At 43.0% G+C, this 18,179-nt stretch overlaps 1 protein-coding gene and 1 pseudogene across 1 annotated transcript in view; one reads left to right on the top strand and one right to left on the bottom strand.

Annotated features, from left to right (window-relative positions):
* Positions 1 to 18,179, bottom strand: part of FAM186A (family with sequence similarity 186 member A) — a 70,924-nt gene that overhangs the window by 38,380 nt on the left and 14,365 nt on the right. The gene's annotated exons all lie outside the window — the stretch shown is intronic.
* Positions 3,308 to 3,745, top strand: LOC108542001 (60S ribosomal protein L26 pseudogene; annotated as a pseudogene).

Below are 18,179 nucleotides of genomic sequence, written 5' to 3'. Positions count from 1 at the left end.
TTTTTTGGAAATGGAGTCTCACTCTGTCACCCAGGCTGGAGTGCAGTGGCGCGACCTTGGCTCACTGCAACCTCGACCTCCCAGGTCCAAACAATTCTCCTGCCTCAACCTCCATAGTAGCTGGGAATACAGGCACATGCCGCCACACCCAGCTAATTTTTTGTATTTTAGTAGAGACGTGGTTTCACTGTGTTACCCAGGCTGGTCTCGAACTCCTGAGCTCAGGCAATCCGCCTGCCTCAGCCTCCCAGAGTGCTAGGATTACAGGCGTGAGCCACCGCACCTGACCAGTTTATTCATTGTTTCATTCAACCGGTGTCTACTCTGACGTGTGCTATTCTAGATGCTGTAGATACAACATTAAGTAAAACAAGTTCCTTGACTTCATACTGCTTACCTTCTGGTGAAAGGAGACAGAGAAAAGTTAATTATATAGATACTAATGCTATAGACAAAATAAAGAAATGTAGGCCGGGCGCAGTGGTTCATGCCTGTAATCCCAGCACGTTGGGAGGCCAAGGCAGGTGGATCATTTGAGGTAAGAGTTCAAGACCAGCCTGGCCAACATGGTGAAACCCTGTCTCTACTAAAATACAAAATTAGCTGGGCATGGTGGTGCATGCCTCTGGTCCCAGCTACTAAGGAGGTTGAGGCAGGAGAATCGCTTGAGCCTGGGAGGCGGGAGTTGCAGTGAGCCGGGATCGCGCCATTGCACTCCAGTCTGGGTGACAGAGTGAGACCCTGTCTTGGGAAAAAAAAAAAGGTAAAGTGTAAGAAAAGTGCCAGGTGGTAGGGAATGGGGATGGTAAGAGAACATCTCATTTTAAAGTGGAATTTAAGCAGGGAATGAGCCATGCGTCCATCTGGTGGAAGATGCTCCAGATAAGGGAATAGTATGCATAAAGACACTGCTAGCATGCTTTAAAAAAAAAACAAGGAGGCCAGCATAGCTGGCGCTTAGTGAACAAGTCTATATTTTCCTATTTTATTCCTACTGGAATAGAGGATAACCATTCTCTGAATAACCTCGTTAGTCTTTTCTTCTTTAGTCTGATTAATCCTTCAAAATTTACTTATATATTCTCTTCTCTATCTTTTCATTAACTTTATGGTTTTACTCTGAACTGCTTCTGTAAACTTACTCCATTCTTCCAACCAGACCAGAATGTTGGCAAGAGTCTTTTCTCTAATTTCAACAGTCTTAGCATAAGTAGCCATTTTCTCAAGAAAATTGGTTCTCTGTTTTTTCTTTTGTTCTGTAAGGGAGACATTCCTTTCAGAGGACGAGTTAAAACAAGAGTATAGCGAGTCATTATCCGATGCACATTGTTCATTATTTCACTCAGCTGCATATCAATGTCCTGTAAGAATAAGAAGGGGTATGTATTAATCCTCAGTTTGAAAAGAAGCTTTGGTCACCTTTCTTCTCAGAATGTCAGTGACAGTTAATTTAAAGCTATCCAATTATAGTCTTGCTAATTCTAGCTTTATTGTGAGTCTCAAATTTTCCCTCTTAAAAAAAAATCCTTTTCTGCCCTCATCATCCTAGCAATGCTATGATATAATGGAAAGAGCACTGGGTTTGAAGCCATATCTGGATCTTAACTCTAGGTCTTTCATTAAAATGACTTTTAATAAATCACAGCATTTCTGAGCTTCCTCTGCAACCTCTGTAAAATAATGGAGATACTAAATACACAATTGATGTGAAGTGTATAAAATTTGTGAAAATGCTTTATAAACTGTAGCTGCTAAAAAAAAAAAAAGAAAAGAAAAGAAAAGAAAAGAAAGAAAGTAAAAGAAAACAGAAAAAAATGCAAGTTGCTTCTTTTTTCCTTTCTTACCTGGAAAACAGTTATCAGAATATGCCTCAAACATACTGTTCTTTCATTATCTCCTTTGCTCAAGAATCTTATCACTAATAAGCTTAGTACATTAAGTATATGGGGAAGAAAAGAATTTTATCAGCAAATCTCTTTTCTTCATCACTCTATCCTAGAAATTTTTTATGGATGTAATTACTACCTCATATATGGCATTTGGAAATTTGTGAAATCATTTTGGTTATCATAATAATTGTGAGGGTGGACTACTGGCATTTAGTAGAGAGGGTACTAAGGAATGCTAGCCCATCCTACAGTTCAACGGACAGTACCACACAATGAAGAACTGTCTCAAATCCTGTGTGTCTTTTGAATGTCTCACAGGACATTCATGTAGGAAAAAAAAATCTATTTATAATTATCCAAGCCTAAAACCAAATTCCTTTCAAAATCTAAACACAGACGAAGATCAGTGTCTCACACCTGTAATCCGTGTGCTTTGGGAGACCAAAGTGGGAGGATCTCTGGAGGCCATGCATTCAAAACCAGCCTCGGTGACAAAGTGAGATCCTGCCTCTGAAAAAAAAATTTTTTTTGACCAGTCATGGTGGCTCACGCCTGTAATCCCAGCACTCTGGGAGGCTGAGGTGGGTGGATCACTTGTGGTCAGGAGTTCAAGACCAGCCTGGCCAACATGGTGAAACCCCGTCTGTCCTAAAATACAATAAATTAGCCGGGCATTGTGGAGGATGCCTGTAATTCCAGCTACTCGGGAAGCTGAGGCAGGAGAATGTCTTGAACCCAGGAGGTGAAGGTTGCAGTGAGCCAAGATCGCTGCACTGCTGCACTCCAGCCTGGGCAACAAGAGTGAAACCCCATCTCAAAAAAAAAAAAAAAAATTTAACACAAAGTGTTTTTTGTCCAATTTAATGATACACTGCAATTTCCAGAAATATAAATATTATGTAAATCAATTTAAAAAGTTATTTAAAATTTCTCCAAGAAATTTTCACCATTCTGGAACACCACAGTACCAACAGCAATGCACCATTGATAAGAATATTTAGTGCCAGTACAATAAAGCTGAATTTGTATCAGCGTCCATTTGTATCTTTCATATTTATTTTAATTTTACATACAGATGCAAGCCTCTGTCTACTTCTAGTGAAGTCTGACCTAGGATTTACACACTGAAATGCATGTTATTATAAATTGTTTTCCTTTTACTTATTCTCACACATATTAATTTTAAAGTATAAGTAGTTTATGAATATCATTTTATAGCAATAAAAGAATGTTAAAATATTTTTTAAAGGTGTCGTAAATCTGACAGTTAAGACACTGGTTCAGCCCTTCCAACTTCATTATTCTTTCATTTTGGCTTCAGACAAACTGAACTCTCTCTACGCTCCTTATAATAAGAGTAAGACGAGTGTGTAGTTCTCTTCCCTTTTGTGGCCATCACCGAAGCCAGAGTGGCCGAAATGAAGTTTAATCCCTTTGTGACTTCTGACCAAAGCAAGAATCACAAAAGGCATTTCAACGCACCTTCTCACATTCGCAGGAAGATTATGTCTTCCCCTCTTTCCAAAGAGCTGAGACAGAAGTACAACGTGCGATCTACGCCCATCCGAAAGGATGATGAAGTTCAGGTTGTATGAGGACACTATAAAGGTCAGCAAATGGGCAAAGTAGTCCAGGTTTACAGGAAGAAATATGTTATCTGCACTGAACGGGTGCAGCAGGAAAAGGCTAATGGCACAACTGTCCATGTGGGTACTTGCCAAAGCAAGGTGGTTCTCACTAGGCTAAAACTGGACAAAGACCGCAAAATGATCCTTGAACAAAAAGCCAAATCTCGCCAACTAGGGAAGGAAAAGAGCAAATACAAGGAAGAAACAATTGAGAAGATGCAGGAATAAAGTAATCTTATATACGAGCTTTGATTAAAACTTAAAACCAAAAAAAAGAGTAAGATTTGGATTTTGCCAACCAAATCATCATGCAAAATGAGTATTCTGATGTTAGGTGTATCTGCTGTTACAGCCAATAATAATTTAAGTCAGGAACATAGGAGAGCCAAGGCAAAGTTTGCTAAGCCAAATGATGAAGAATAACATTACAAGCTAACACACAGCACAGTAATCAAGGAAAAAATACTACCAACTCCTCATAAATTCTCCCAGAAAAATGAAGAGGAAAAAATACTTCCAAACTCATCCTTTGAGACCAATGTATACTGAAGACAGACAAAGGCACTACAAAATAAGAAAACTAAATACAAGGCCGGGCGCGGTGGCTCAAGCCTGTAATCCCAGCACTTTGGGAGGCCGAGACGGGTGGATCACGAGGTCAGGAGATCGAGACCATCCTGGCTAACATGGTGAAACCCCGTCTCTACTAAAAAATACAAAAAACTAGCCGGGCGACGTGGCGGGTGCCTGTAGTCCCAGCTGCTTGGGAGGCTGAGGCAGGAGAATGGCGTAAACCCGGGAGGCGGAGCTTGCAGTGAGCTGAGATCCGGCCACTGCACTCCAGCCTGGGCGGCAGAGCGAGACTCCGTCTCAAAAAAAAAAAAAAAAAGAAAACTAAATACAAACATGCCTGATGAATATTGATACAGAAAACCTTACCAAAAATACTAGCAAACAGAATTCAACAGCACATTAAAAGGATTATACACCATGATCAAGTGAGATTTACTTCTAGAATGCAAGGATGGTTAAATATACGTAAATCAATCAATGCAATGTGCCAAATTAACAGAATGACAGAAAAAAAAAAACACATATGATCATCACAATTGATTTAGAAAAGCATTTGACAAAATTTAACACCCTTGCATGATTAAAAAAAAAAATACAAAAGAGGCTGGGCACAGTAGCTCATGCCTGTAATCCCAGCACTTTGAGAGGCCAAGGCAGAAGTTTCACTTTAGTCCAGGAGTTCAAGACCAGCCTGAGCAATATGGTGAAACCCTGGCTCTACAAAAAATAAAAAATATCAGCCAGGTATGGTGGCGTGTGCTTATAGTTACAGCTAGTCAGGAGGCTGAGGTAGGAGGATTGCTTGAACCTGGGAAGTCAAGGCTGCAGTGAGCCATGATTGTGCCACTGCACTCCAGCCTTGGTGACAGAGTGAGCCCCTGTCTTAACACGAACAAAAACACACACTAAAGAAACTAGAAATAGAAGAAAACTTCTTCAACATAATAAAGGCCATATACGAAAAGCCCGCAGATTATAATATACTCAACAGTGAAAGACTGCAAGTTTTTCTCCATGATTAGGAACAAGGCAAGGAGGCCCACTTTCACCATCTATCTAACCTAGTATTGGAAGTCCTAGACACCACAATTAGGCAAGAGAAAGAAATAAAAGGCACACAATTTAGAAAGGGAAAAGTAGGCCGGGCGCGGTGGCTCAAGCCTGTAATCCCAGCACTTTGGGAGGCCGAGACGGGCGGATCACGNGTGACAGACTGGATTAAGAAAATGTGGCACATATACACCATGGAATACTATGCAGCCATAAAAAAGGATGAGTTCGTGTCCTTTGCAGGGACATGGATGCAGCTGGAAACCATCATTCTCAGCAAACTATCGCAAGAACAGAAAACCAAACACCGCATGTTCTCACTCATAGGTGGGAATTGAACAATGAGATCACTTGGACTCTGGAAGGGGAACATCACACACCGGGGCCCATTATGGGGAGAGGGGTGGGGAGAGGGATGGCATTGGGAGTTATACCTGATGTAAATGACGAGTTGATTGGTGCTGACAAGTTGATGGGTGCAGCACACCAAATGGCACAAGTATACATACGTAACAAACCTGTACATTGTGCACATGTACCCTAGAACTTAAAGTATAATTTAAAAAAATTTAACTCAAAATAGATTAAAGACCTAATACTTATAAAACACTTAGAAGAAAACATAGGAGAAAGGCTTCATGGCATTGGATTTGGCAATGATTTCTTGGACATGACACAAAATCACATGCAATAAAAGTAAAAATAGATAAATGGGCTGGGCACAGTGGCTCACGCCTGTAATCTCAGCACTTTGGGAAGCTGAGGCAGGTGGATCACGAGGTCAGGAGATCGAGACCATCCTGGCTAACATGGTGAAACCCCATCTCTACTAAAAATACAAAAAAATTTAGCCAGGCACGGTGGCAGGTGCCTGTAGACCCAGCTACTTGGGAGGCTGAGGCAGGAGAATTACTTGAACTTGGGAGGCAGAGGTTGCAGTGAGCTGAGATCCCGCCACTGCATGCCAGCCTGGGCAACAGAGCGAGACTCTATCTCAAAATAAAATAAAATAAAATAAAATAAATGGACTGTATCAAAGTTAAAAACATTTGTTTGTCAAAGGACAAAATCAACAGATTGAAAAGTCAACCTAGGAAATGGGAGAAAATATTTGCAAATTGTATATCCAGTAGGGGTTAAAATCCACAATATATAAATAATGTGTACAAAATCAATGTCAAAAAAAAAAATCAAATAGGCTGCACACTGGTGGCTCACCCCTGTAATCCCAGGACTTTGGGAAGCTGAGGTGGGCAGATCAGTTGAAGTCAGGAGTTTGAGACCAGCCTGGCCAACATGGTGAAACCCTTTCCCTACAAAATGCAAAAATTAGCCAGGCATGGTGGCACACTCCTGTAATCCCACCTACTCAGGCGTCTGAGGCACAGGAATCACTTGAGCCTGGGAGGTAGAGGTTGCAGTGAGCTGAGATTATGCCAGTGCACTTCAGCCTAGGCGACAGAGAGACACTCCATACCCCCAAAAAAACAAAAACAAAAACCCAAATAAACCAATTTTAAAATGGGCAAGGGATCCAAAAAAGATATATAAATGACCCAAAAATATATGAAAATGTGTTCAACATAACTAGTCATTAGGAAAACGTAAATCAAAACCACAATGATATACTACTTCATACCCATTAAGATGGCTACTATGAAAAAAACAGAAAATAACAAGTGTGGGTGAGGCTGTGCAAAATTGGAACCCTGTGCATTGCTGGTAGGAATGTAATATTGTGCACCTGCTGTGGAGAAAAGGATGACAATTCCTCCAGATATTAAAAATAGAATCACCATATGATCTAGCAATTGTTCTCTGTGTATACATCCAAAAGAATTATAAGCAGGGTCCCTAAGAAATATTTGTACACTCATGCTCATAATGTCATTATTCACAATAACCAAGAGGTAGAAGTAACCCAAGTGTCCATTAACAGATAAATGGATAAACAAAATGTGGTATATAATTATATATATACACAATGGAGGCTGGGCACGGTGGCTCATGCCTGTAATCCCGGCACTTTGGGAGGCTGAGGTGGGCGGGTCACTTGAGGTCAGGAGTTTGAGGCCACCCTGGCCAACATGGTAAAACCTCGTGTTGCACTAAAAAACACAAAAATTAACCGGGCATAGTGGCGGGTGCCTGTAATCCCAGCTACTTGGGAGGCTGAGGCAGGAGAATCGCTTGAACCTGGGAGATGTAGGTTACAGTGAGCCAAGATTGTGCCACAGCACTCCAGCCTGAGCAACAGAGGGAGATTTTGTCTCAAAAAAATAAAATTTAATGTAATGTAATTTTTTTTTTTTTTTTTGAGGCAGAGTCTTACTCTTTCACCCAGGCTAGAGTGCAGTGGCGTGATCTCAGCTCACTGCAAACTCCGCCTTCTGGGTTCAAGTGATTCTCCTGCCTTAGCCTCACGAGTAGCTGGGATTACAGGTGCCCACCACCACGCCCAGCTAATTTTTGCATTTTTTGGTACAGACAGGGTTTCGCCATCTTGGCCAGGCTGGTCTTGAACTCCTGACCTCATGATCCACCTGCCTCTGCCTCCCAAAATGCTGGGATTACAGGTGTGAATCACCATGCCCAGCCAACTTAATTTAATTTTAAAATATACATAATAGAATGTTATTCAGCCTTAAAACTGAAGGATATTTTGACATGCACTACAATATAGACGAGCCTTGAACATACTATGCTAAGTGAATAAGCCAGTCATAAAATGACAAATACTTTATGATTCCACTTAAATGAGGCATCTAGAATAGTTGAATTCATAGAAACTAAGTACAGTTGTGGTTTTCAGGGGATAAGGAGAAAGGGAAATGGATGCTGTTGTTTAATGGATACAGAACTTCAGTTTTCAAAGGTGAAATACTGCTGACTTTGGTTGCAAAATAATGTGTAGCAATATATATTCACACTTAAAACTATTGTACTATATACTTAAAAATAATTAAGACAGTAAATTTTATGTATATTTTACCACAATTTTTTTTTTTTTTCTGAGATGGAGTTTTGCTCTTGTTGCCCAGGTTGGAGCACAATGGCATGATCTTGGCTCACTGCAACATCAACCTCCCAGGTTCAAGCGATTATCCTGCTGCAGCCTCCCAAGTAGCTGGGATTACAGGCATGCGCCACCACACCCAGTTAATTTTGTATTTTTAGTAGAGACGGGGTTTCACCATGTTGGTCAGGCTGGTCTCAAACTCCTGACCTCAAGTGATCTGCCTGCCTCGGCCTCCCAAAGTGTTGGGATTACAGGCATGAGCCATCACACCTGGCCCAATTAATTTTTTTTAATTTAAAGAGGAGTAATCAAATGTTAAGTGATGGAAATATTGGAATCGGAAAGAGAGGTGATGCAGTTGTAGCAAATCTAACTTAAGAACACAGGAGACGGGAGATAAAGTTGGCCAAGCCGAGTGATAAAGAATAACATCATAACTAACGCATAGTATGGTGGTTAAAAAATAAATATGCTGGGTGCAGTGGCTCAAGCCCATAATCCCAGCACTTTGGGAGGCTGAGGCAAGTGGATCATGAGGTCAGGCGTTTGAGACAAGCCTGGGCAACATAGAGAAACCCCGTTTCTACTAAAAATACAAAAATTAGCCGGGCATGGTGGTGCCACTGCACTCCAGCCTCCTGGGTGACAGAGCAAGACTCTGTCTAAAAAAAAAAAAAGAAAAGAAAAAAGGAAAGAAAGAAATAATACTAGGCTGGGCAGTGGTGGCTCACACCTGTCATTGCAGCACTTTGGGAGGCCGAGGCGGGCGTATCACGAGGTCAGGAATTCAAGACCAGCCTGGTCAACATAGTGAAACCCCGTCTCTACTAAAAATACAAAAATTAGCCGGGTGTGGTGGCGCGCACCTGCAGTCCCAGCTACTCGGTAGGCTGAGGCAGGAGAATTGCTCAAACCTGGGAGGCAGAGGTTGCAGTGAGCTGAGACCACACCATTGCACTCTAGCCTGGGTGACAGAGTGAGGCTCCATCTCAAAAAAGTAAAACAAAACAAAAAAAGAAATAATACTAATTGCTCACAAACTTTTCCAAAAAGTTGAAGAGAAAGGAGCAATTCCTAATTCATTCTTTGATGTCAGCATTACCCTGATATTAAAATCAGACAGATGTAAAAGAAGAAAACTACAAACCAATATCCCTCACCTCATGAAAACAGTCACAAAAGGCCGGGCGTGGTGGCTCAAGCCTGTAATCCCAGCACTTTGGGAGGCCGAGACGGGCGGATCACGAGGTCAGGAGATCGAGACCCTCCTGGCTAACACGGTGAAATCTCGTCTCTACTAAAAAATACAAAAAACTAGCCGGGCGAGGTGGCGGGCGCCTCCCGAGCCCCAGCTACTCGGGAGGCTGAGGCAGGAGAATGGCGTAAACCTGGGAGGCGGAGCTTGCAGTGAGCTGAGATCCGGCCACTGCACTCCAGCCTGGGCGACAGAGCGAGACTCTGTCTCAAAAAAAAAGAAAAGAAAAGAAAAGAAAAGAAAAGAAAACAGTCACAAAAAAATGCTTCACAAGATTTTCAAAAATTCTGGGACAGATAGGTAACCAATAAAATAAAACAGAAAATAGAAACAAACAATATCCTTAAAAAATAGTATCGTGAACAAGTGGGATTTACCATGGTATGCAAGGCTGATTCAAAATTTGATAATTTCTAAATGTAATTCACTAGGTCTACGGATTAAAGAAGAACAATTTATTGCCTCGGTATACACAGAAAAAGTAGTTGACAAAATTCAACATTCATTCATGATTTCTAAAAGAAGCTCGATAATAAACGAGGACTAGAGGGTAATTTCCTCAACCTGATAAAGACCATTTACAAAACATTTACAGCTAGCATCATACTTAATGGTGAAAGTCTTAAGTGCTCTAAAAGTTCTGTTCTAATCACTTGTACTCAACATTGGATAAATGTCCTAACCAATTCAATAAGGTCAAAAAAAGAAATACAAGAAAATGGATTGGAAAGAAAGAAGCAACATGGTTTCTATTTACAACAAAAAGTTTGTCCATGTAAAAACTTCCAAAGAATTTACCAAAGAGGCCAGGAGCAGCGTCTCACACCTGTAAACCCAGCACTTTGGGAGGCCAAGGCTGGCAGGTCACTTGAGTCCAGATGTTCAGGACCAGACTGGCCAATATGATGAAACTCTCTCTCTACCAAAAATACAAAAATTAGCCGGGCGTGGTGGCACGTGCCTGTAGTCCCACCTACTTGGGAGGCTGACGCAGGAGAATCGCTTGAACCGGGGAGGCAGAGATTGCAGTGAGCCAAGATCGCTCCACTGTACTCCAGCCTGGGCCACAGAGTGACACTCCATCTCAAAAAAAAAAAAAAAAAAAAGATACAAATAAAATAAAACAAACCAAAAACCATTTATTTACACTAGCAATATACAATTAGAAATTGAAATTTGGCCGAGCATGGTGGCTCATGCCTGTAATCCCAGCACTTTGGGAGGCCGAGGCGGTCTCAAACCCCTCACCTGAGGTCAGGGGTTTGAGACCAGCCTGGCCAACATGGTGAAACCCTGTCTCTACTAAAAACACAAAAAATTAGCTGGACATATTGATGCACACCTGTAATCCCAGCTACTCAGGAGACTGAGGCAAAAGAATCAATTGAACCTGGGAAGTGGAGGTTACAGCGAGCTGAGATTACACCATTGCACTCCAGGCTGGGCAACAAGAGCAAAACTCTGTTACAAAAAAAAAAAGTAGCCAGGTGTGGTGGTGCATACCTGTAACCTCAGCTACTCAGGAGGCTGAGGTAGGAGAATCGCCTGAACCTGAGAGGCAGAGATTGCAGTGAGCCAAGATTGTGCTACTGTACTCCAGCCTGGGCGACAGAGAGAGACTCCGTCTCAAAAAAAAAAAGAAAAAGAAATTGAAATTTAATAAAACAGTGTCACAGGAGCCAAGGGTGTCACTTTGCCAGCCAGAAACCTCTGTGGCCAGCGAAGCCTCTGCTTGAGTTTTGCTCATGCCTGCTGGGCTCATTCTACCTACTAGGTCCAGCAGGCTGCCCTCAGATCATGATACCGGCCCGAATCCCATGCCTGCCAAGGGTGAGCCAGGCATGAAGCAGAGAGGGGTGCGTGAGCAAACAAGTGCAGGGTTTGGCCACTGTGCACCCCCGCTGTAGCAGCCCGGCAGGCATCTTCAGGTGCTGGCACAAGCACTGGTTCTGGGAGAGGATGTGGCTGGACCAGACATACCACAAGCGGGTTCTGCTGCAGGCACCAGTGTCCGGATGAGGAAAACTCAGTGGTGCCCAAAAGCTCAGAGGTCTGGGCCCTCAGAAGGATCACCACATGGTCCGGGGACATGTCACAACCCGTAGCTCAGTGAGCCAGCTGGGGATGTGTTACAACTCCTTTAGTTCCCGCCGTTTAGTCCCAAGTTCCTACCCCCTGTCTAGGAAGAATGAGGTTACATGGGCAACTGAAGGGTGAGCAAGGTGGAGAGGAGCTTTACTGAGCAACAGAACAGCTCTCAGCAGAGAGGATACCTGAAGTGAGTAGCTCCTATCTGCAGTCAAGTCATCCCAACAAGTGTAGAGGAGACTTGAAGTGGGTAGCTGCTATCCGAAGGCAGGTAGGCCTGATGAGTGTAGGCCACTTCAAGTGGATAGCTCCTGTCTTCAGGCAGGTAGTCCCTAGGAGGCTCTGAGTCTGGCTAAGTTTGGAGTTTTTATGGGCTCAAAAGGGAGGAAGTGCATGCTGATTGGTCCATGGGCAGCCCTGGTGGGCCTGGAAAAAGTACCATCTGATTGGCCGAAACGCATCAAGGAAGCTTTCACTCTGGTCCTGGACCCCACCCTAAACTGGCATTGTGGGTTGAACCTCCTTTTACTTCTGTCTCTCTCAATCTCTCTCTCTCTCTCTCTCTCTCTTTTTTAGACAAGGTCTTATCCTGTTGTCCAGGCTGGAGTTCAGTGATGCAGTCATAGCTTACTGCAGCCTAGGACTCCTGGGCTCAAGAGATCCTTCCACCTTCACCTCCCAAGTAGCTGGGACTACAGACAAGTGCTACCATGGTCAGCTAATTATTTTGCTATTTATTTTTATTTTTTTTTTTAGAGATGGGATCTCACTATGTTGCTCAAGCTGGTCTGAAACTCCTGGGCTCAAATGATCCCCCCACCTCAGGCTCCTGAGAGCTTGAGCCCCTGCACCCAGCAGAACTCTGTCTAAAGATGCACAATTTAAAGGGGCAATCTTCTGGCAGTGGAAGAAACACAGACAGGAAGAAACACCATTTGGCAATTAGATAGTAAAAAGGGGGAAAAAAGAGAGCTACAATCATCAGGACAGTACGTTATTAGTGTAATGACAGACAAATACATGAGTGGAATAGACTAGAGTGCCTAGAAAAGGACTCACATATATGTGGTCAATTGATTTTTGACAGAGGTGCAAATGCAACTCAGTAGAGAAAGGACAGTCTTTTTAACAAGTGGTATTCAAATAATTGAATATCCACAAGCCAGAAGAGAAAAACAAGCTTTTATTAACGTCTTGCACAATATTTCAAAAATTTAGTCAAATGATTCTACGAGCTAAATATAAAATTTAACACTATAAACCTCCTAGAAGAAAACATAGGAGAAAATACTTATAACCTCGGGTTAAGGCAGTGATTTATTTGATATGATAACAAAGGCACAACCAATGAAAATACAACATAAGGCCAGGTGTGGTGGCTCACGCCTGTAATCCTAGCACTTTGGGAGGCCAAGGCAGGTGAATCACCTGAGGTCAGGAGTTGGAGACCAGCCTAGCCAACATGGCAAAACCCCATCTCTACTAAAATACAAAATTAGCTGGGCATGGTGGCAGGTACCTATAATCCCAGCTACTCGGGAGGCTGAGGCAAGAGAATTGCTTGAAGCCGGTGGGGGCAGAGGTTGCAGTGAGCCAAGATCGCACCACTTCTTTTGCCTGGGCAAAAGAACAAAACTCCGTCTCAAAAAAAAAAAAAAAAAAAAGNAATAAGATGAACTACTTATAGAGTGAGATTATGCCTCGGGAAACTCCTCCTTTCAGATTTGTGTAATTGGGATAGCAGGTACATGGTGTTATATTTGGTGTGACGTGTACTTGGAAATAAAAGTGTTTAAAACCCTCTCAGCCTGGTAATCATACCACCAACCAAACCTGCTGTGAAGAATTATACAAATACAGTGAAAAGTCTCTGATAACGAACTAAGCAGAATATATAGTAATAATACAATTCACTCCTTAAACTTCACACAGCTAACCAGAAAAAGGCTTTAGATACATCACAGAAATCGTAGACACTTTAAAAGAAAGAAGACAATTAACAAATTTCCCTTTACTGGCATTTCCCAATCTCCCTTTTATACTCAATAAAGGTGTCCAAAAACAACAAACCAATAAAAACGGCTTATCCAAGACATACGAGTTCCCATCCAATCTAGACCCTGAGGTAGCTCCAGGAGGGAGAAATTAAGAGGTATTTTTAAACGAATGTGATTTTTAAAAGTCAAGATGTGATTCTGAAAATTATTTGAGCCATTGGAAAATCATAGTTAAGGGAATAGTATATATGTAATAGTCACTTCTGATAAAAATATCAACCTCACATTTCAAAATAATCTCTTAAGGAAAAATAATTTGAATTAATAGGCTACTTCAGAATAAAAATTATTTTATCATTTAAAAGCATAGAAGTAGAATGGGCATAGAACCTGTTCAAAAGTAACAGATGAATGCAAATGTAACCATGGCTAAAGTGTTATCTAGAGACTTGGATGGCACCACTATTCTCCCAGGATCCAAGGTGGTCCAATTTTGGGAGAATTGCCTTTTCTTTTCTTTTTCTCTAGCAGCTTCTAGCAGATGAGTTTAATTTCTGTATAAAGAGATTGTCCTAGCTTTTATCTACCATATTCCTGTTTCTACAGGGGTTTATCATACTCCTTAATAAGAGACATGGTAGGGTAAGATAAGAGAGGCATTTGCTGCTAGCACAGAATTTAAGAGGTGTCAGTAAATTCGGTAATCAAAATGCATAGTATTTAATGCAACATTTACAAGAATCAAATGCAAAAATAAGTTTATGATGAACAAAATGCTCCACATTTAAATAAAGATTGGATCTGCCCCTGTACTGACAGACTCAGCCTCACAGTTCTCTGCTCACTCAGGTCCCACTTGCTAGGAATATTGTTGCCTGCTGTCAGTTGGCCAGGTCATTACTAATACTATCATCAGGTTTTTGCATCCTGTAAGAATGTCTGTGATATGTGGAATTAGAAGGAAGAAGTGAAGGAGGAAAGGAAGGAAAGATGGAAGAGATTAAAAGACATTAAAAATGTGTTTTAGGCGGGGCGCAGTGGCTCACACCTGTAATCCCAGCACTTTGGGAGGCCGAGGTGGGCAGATCACAAGGTCAGGAGATCAAGACCATCCTGGCTAACACGATGAAACCCCGTCTGTACTAAAAATACAAAAAATTAGCCGGGTGTGGTGGCGGGCGCCTGTAGTCCCAGCTACTCGGGAGACTGAGGCAGGAGAATGGTGTGAAACCAGGAGGCAGAGCTTGCAGTGAGCTGAGATCGCGCCACTGCAGCCCAGCCTGGGTGACAGAGCGAGACTCCATCTCAAAAAAAAAAAAAGAAAAGAAAAGAAAATTAGCCGGGCATAGTGGAGCACGCCTGTCATCCCAGCTGCTTGGGAGGCTGAGGCAGGAGAATCGCTTGAACCTGGGAGGTGGAGGTTGCAGTGAGCCAAGATCATGCCATTGCACTCCAGTCTGGGCAACGAGAGCGAAACTGCATCTCAAAAAAAAAAAAAAAAAAAAGTAAAGCACAAAAGAATATATCTATTGTATGTTACCCTTCATGTAAGAAAAAATGAAATATGAAAAACTCTGCACGAATCTACTCATTTGTGCAAAATAAATACAAGAAAGATAAGCCGGAGGCTAGAGAGATTGTTTACATATAGGGTGTATGTGGGGAAAAGGTGGAAAGAAAAGAGGAATGAGAATAGGGTAGCAAAGATAAGAAAGGAGTGACGTTTTTCTGCATATAGCTCTGACTTTTAGCAGGACAGTAATGTTTCACATACCTTTCATATACTCAATAATAAACTGTTAAAACCAACCTGTATTTGGGCTGACCCAAAATGGAATACGAATACTAACAACTGAAATTAATTGTATACAAATGAATAACATTACTTCACTTAGAAGAAAATAAACAGGTGGCAACTTTGAAAACAGTATATTGAGTGGACAATGTAAGGTTAAATATAAAATAATAGGACATAAATGCAGTACTACTTAGTAAATGTGCTTCTTATATGCTTATGTATTAGTAATTCTGAAATTACATTATGTGTGTACTGGAAATCAACTAATAAATATATTGTATATAATAAGAACTGGTGTTGGCCGGGTGTGGTGGCTCACATCTGTAATCCCTGCACTTTAGGAGGCTGAGGCTGGTGGATCACCTGAGGTCAGGAGTTCAAGACCGGCCTGGCCAACATGATGAAACCCTGCCTCTACTAAAAATACAAAAAAAAAAAAAAATTAGCTGGGCATGCTGGTGCACACCTGTAATCCCAGCTACTCAGGAGGCTGAGGCAAGAGGATTGCTTGAACCTGGGAGGTGGAGGTTGCAGTGAGCTGAGATCATGCCACTGCACTCCACCCTAGGCGACAGAGTAAGACTCCATCTAAGAAACAAAAGAACTGGTGTCATGGGATCTTTGGGGTGTCGCTTTTCTGGCCAGAAACCTCTGTGGCCAACTTTTGCCCAAGTTTTACTCAGGCCCACTGGGCTCATTTCGCCCACTCAGCAATGCAGGCTGCACTCAGCTCATGCTACTGGCTTGGATCCCATGCCTGCCAAGGGTGAGCCAGGTGTGGAGTGGTGAGGGGTATGTGAGCAAGTGAGCATGGAGCCCGGCCACTGTGCACAGCCAGGCATGCTATCCGCAGCAGAGTGGGCATCTCCAGGCACAGCCATGGGCGCCGGCTCCCTGTGAGGCTGCAGCTGGACCAGGCATACTGCAAGCAGCTTCCACAGCTAGCACTGGGCAATGTGGTGGCACCCAGAAGCTTGGAGACACCAGGAACCACAGAGCCCCAAAGAGGGAGTCACAGCCCTGACTTAGGGAGTTCCTAGGTCTGGGCTCCCTGAAGGGCCACAGCTCTTCTCTCTTTCTCTCTTCTTTCCTTCTCTCTACTCTCCTTCTCATTACCTGCAACATGGTGAGCAAGGGGCGTGTTTCAGCCCTGTTTGTATTATAGCTCTTTCAGTCCCACCATTTGGCAGGTCCCAAGTTCTTGTCTTGCATTCAGAAAGAATGAGCTATACAGACAAGTGGAGGGTGAGCAAGGCGAAGAGGTGCTTTATTGAGTGACAGAACAGCTCAGAGGAGACTCTCAGTGGGTAGCTCCTCTCCACAGGTTGCTCATCCCAATGAATGTCTGGCTCTCTACAGAGAGGAGACCCACAGTGGCTAGCAGTGGGCCAAGGTTGCACCACTGCACTCCAGCCTGGGCAACAGAGAGAGATCCCGTTGCAAAAAAATAAATAAATAAATTGATTAGTTAATTAATTAAATGTAATGAAGAGATGGAAAGATATCCTATGTAAATGGAAACCAAAAAAGAACAGGAGCAGCTATACTTATATAACAGAACATAGGCCAGGCGCGGTGGCTCACACCTGTAATCCCAGCACTTTGGGAGGCCGAGGCGGGCGGATCACAAGGTCAGGAGATCGAGACCACGGTGAAACCTCGTCTCTACTAAAATACAAAAAAAATTAGCCGGGCGCGGTGGCGGGTGCCTGTAGTCCCAGCTACTCAGGAGGCTGAGGCAGGAGAATGGTGTGATCCCGGGAGGCGGAGCTTGCAGTGAGCCGAGATCGTGCCACTGCACTCCAGCCTGGGGACAGAGCGAGACTCCGTCTCAAAAAAACAAACAAACAAAAAAAACAGAACATAAACTTTAAGTCAAAACTAATAGAGCCAGGCAGGATTACATGCTTGTAATCTTGGAACTTTGGGAGGCCAAGGTGGGAAGATCACTTGAGGACAGGAGTTCGAGACCAGCTTGGGCAATAATGCAAGACCCTGTCTCTACAAAAAATTAGCCAGCATGGTGGCTTGCACCTGTAGTCCGAGCTACTGAAGGGGCTGAGATGGGAGAATCACTTGAGCCCAGGAAGTTGAGGCTCCTGATGAGCCATGATCATGCTACTGCACTCCAGCGTGGCTGACAAGGAGAAAACCATCCAGGTCAAAGGGCACCAAATTTGAGGCAAACAGAAATCAAGTATCCCCTTCTGAGTAACGAGTGAGGGAAGAAGTGCTTGGAAAGTTGGTGATTTGGGGTTAGTCCCTAAAACCACTTTAGGGTTTCTCTGCTCTGCCCACCCTCTGGAGAAGGTGGACACTGGTCAGTTAACAGATGACATGTTCCTTGATGAGCAGTCACTTGATGCCCACGGCTTTGGTTTTAAAGACACATACACATATTGTGCCACTGCACTCCAGCCTGGGCAACAAGAGCAAAACTCCATCTCAAAAAAAAAAGACACATACGCTTGTCCACACGTGCTTAGAGATACGAGTGGGCTGGTCAACTTAAGCATGTTACTGGCAGAGGGGCATTGGGGTTGTTTTCTAGGGGAATAGCATGTCACTTTAGTATGCCTTTTAATATATTAATTTTTTTTTTTTTAAAGCAAATACGGCCAGGCACAGTGGCTCACACCTGTAATCCCAGCACTTTGGGAGGCTGAAGTGAGCAGATCACTTGAGGCCAGGAGTTCAAGACCAGCCTGGCCCACATGGTGGAACCCTTTCTCTACTAAAATACAAAATTAGCCGAGTGTGGTGGCGCACACCTGTAATCCCAGCTATGCAGGAGGCTGAGGCAGGAGAATCGCTTGAACCCGGGAGGCAGAGGTTGCAGTGAGCTGAGATTGTACCACTGCACTCCAGCCTGGGCAACAGAG

The sequence above is a fragment of the Rhinopithecus bieti genome, unplaced genomic scaffold, assembly GCF_001698545.2.
Source record: "Rhinopithecus bieti isolate Rb0 unplaced genomic scaffold, ASM169854v2 scaffold_21531, whole genome shotgun sequence".
Taxonomy (NCBI): Eukaryota; Metazoa; Chordata; class Mammalia; order Primates; family Cercopithecidae; genus Rhinopithecus; species Rhinopithecus bieti.
Note: the sequence above shows the minus strand (reverse complement) of the source record. Positions and strands in the feature narration are given on the sequence as shown.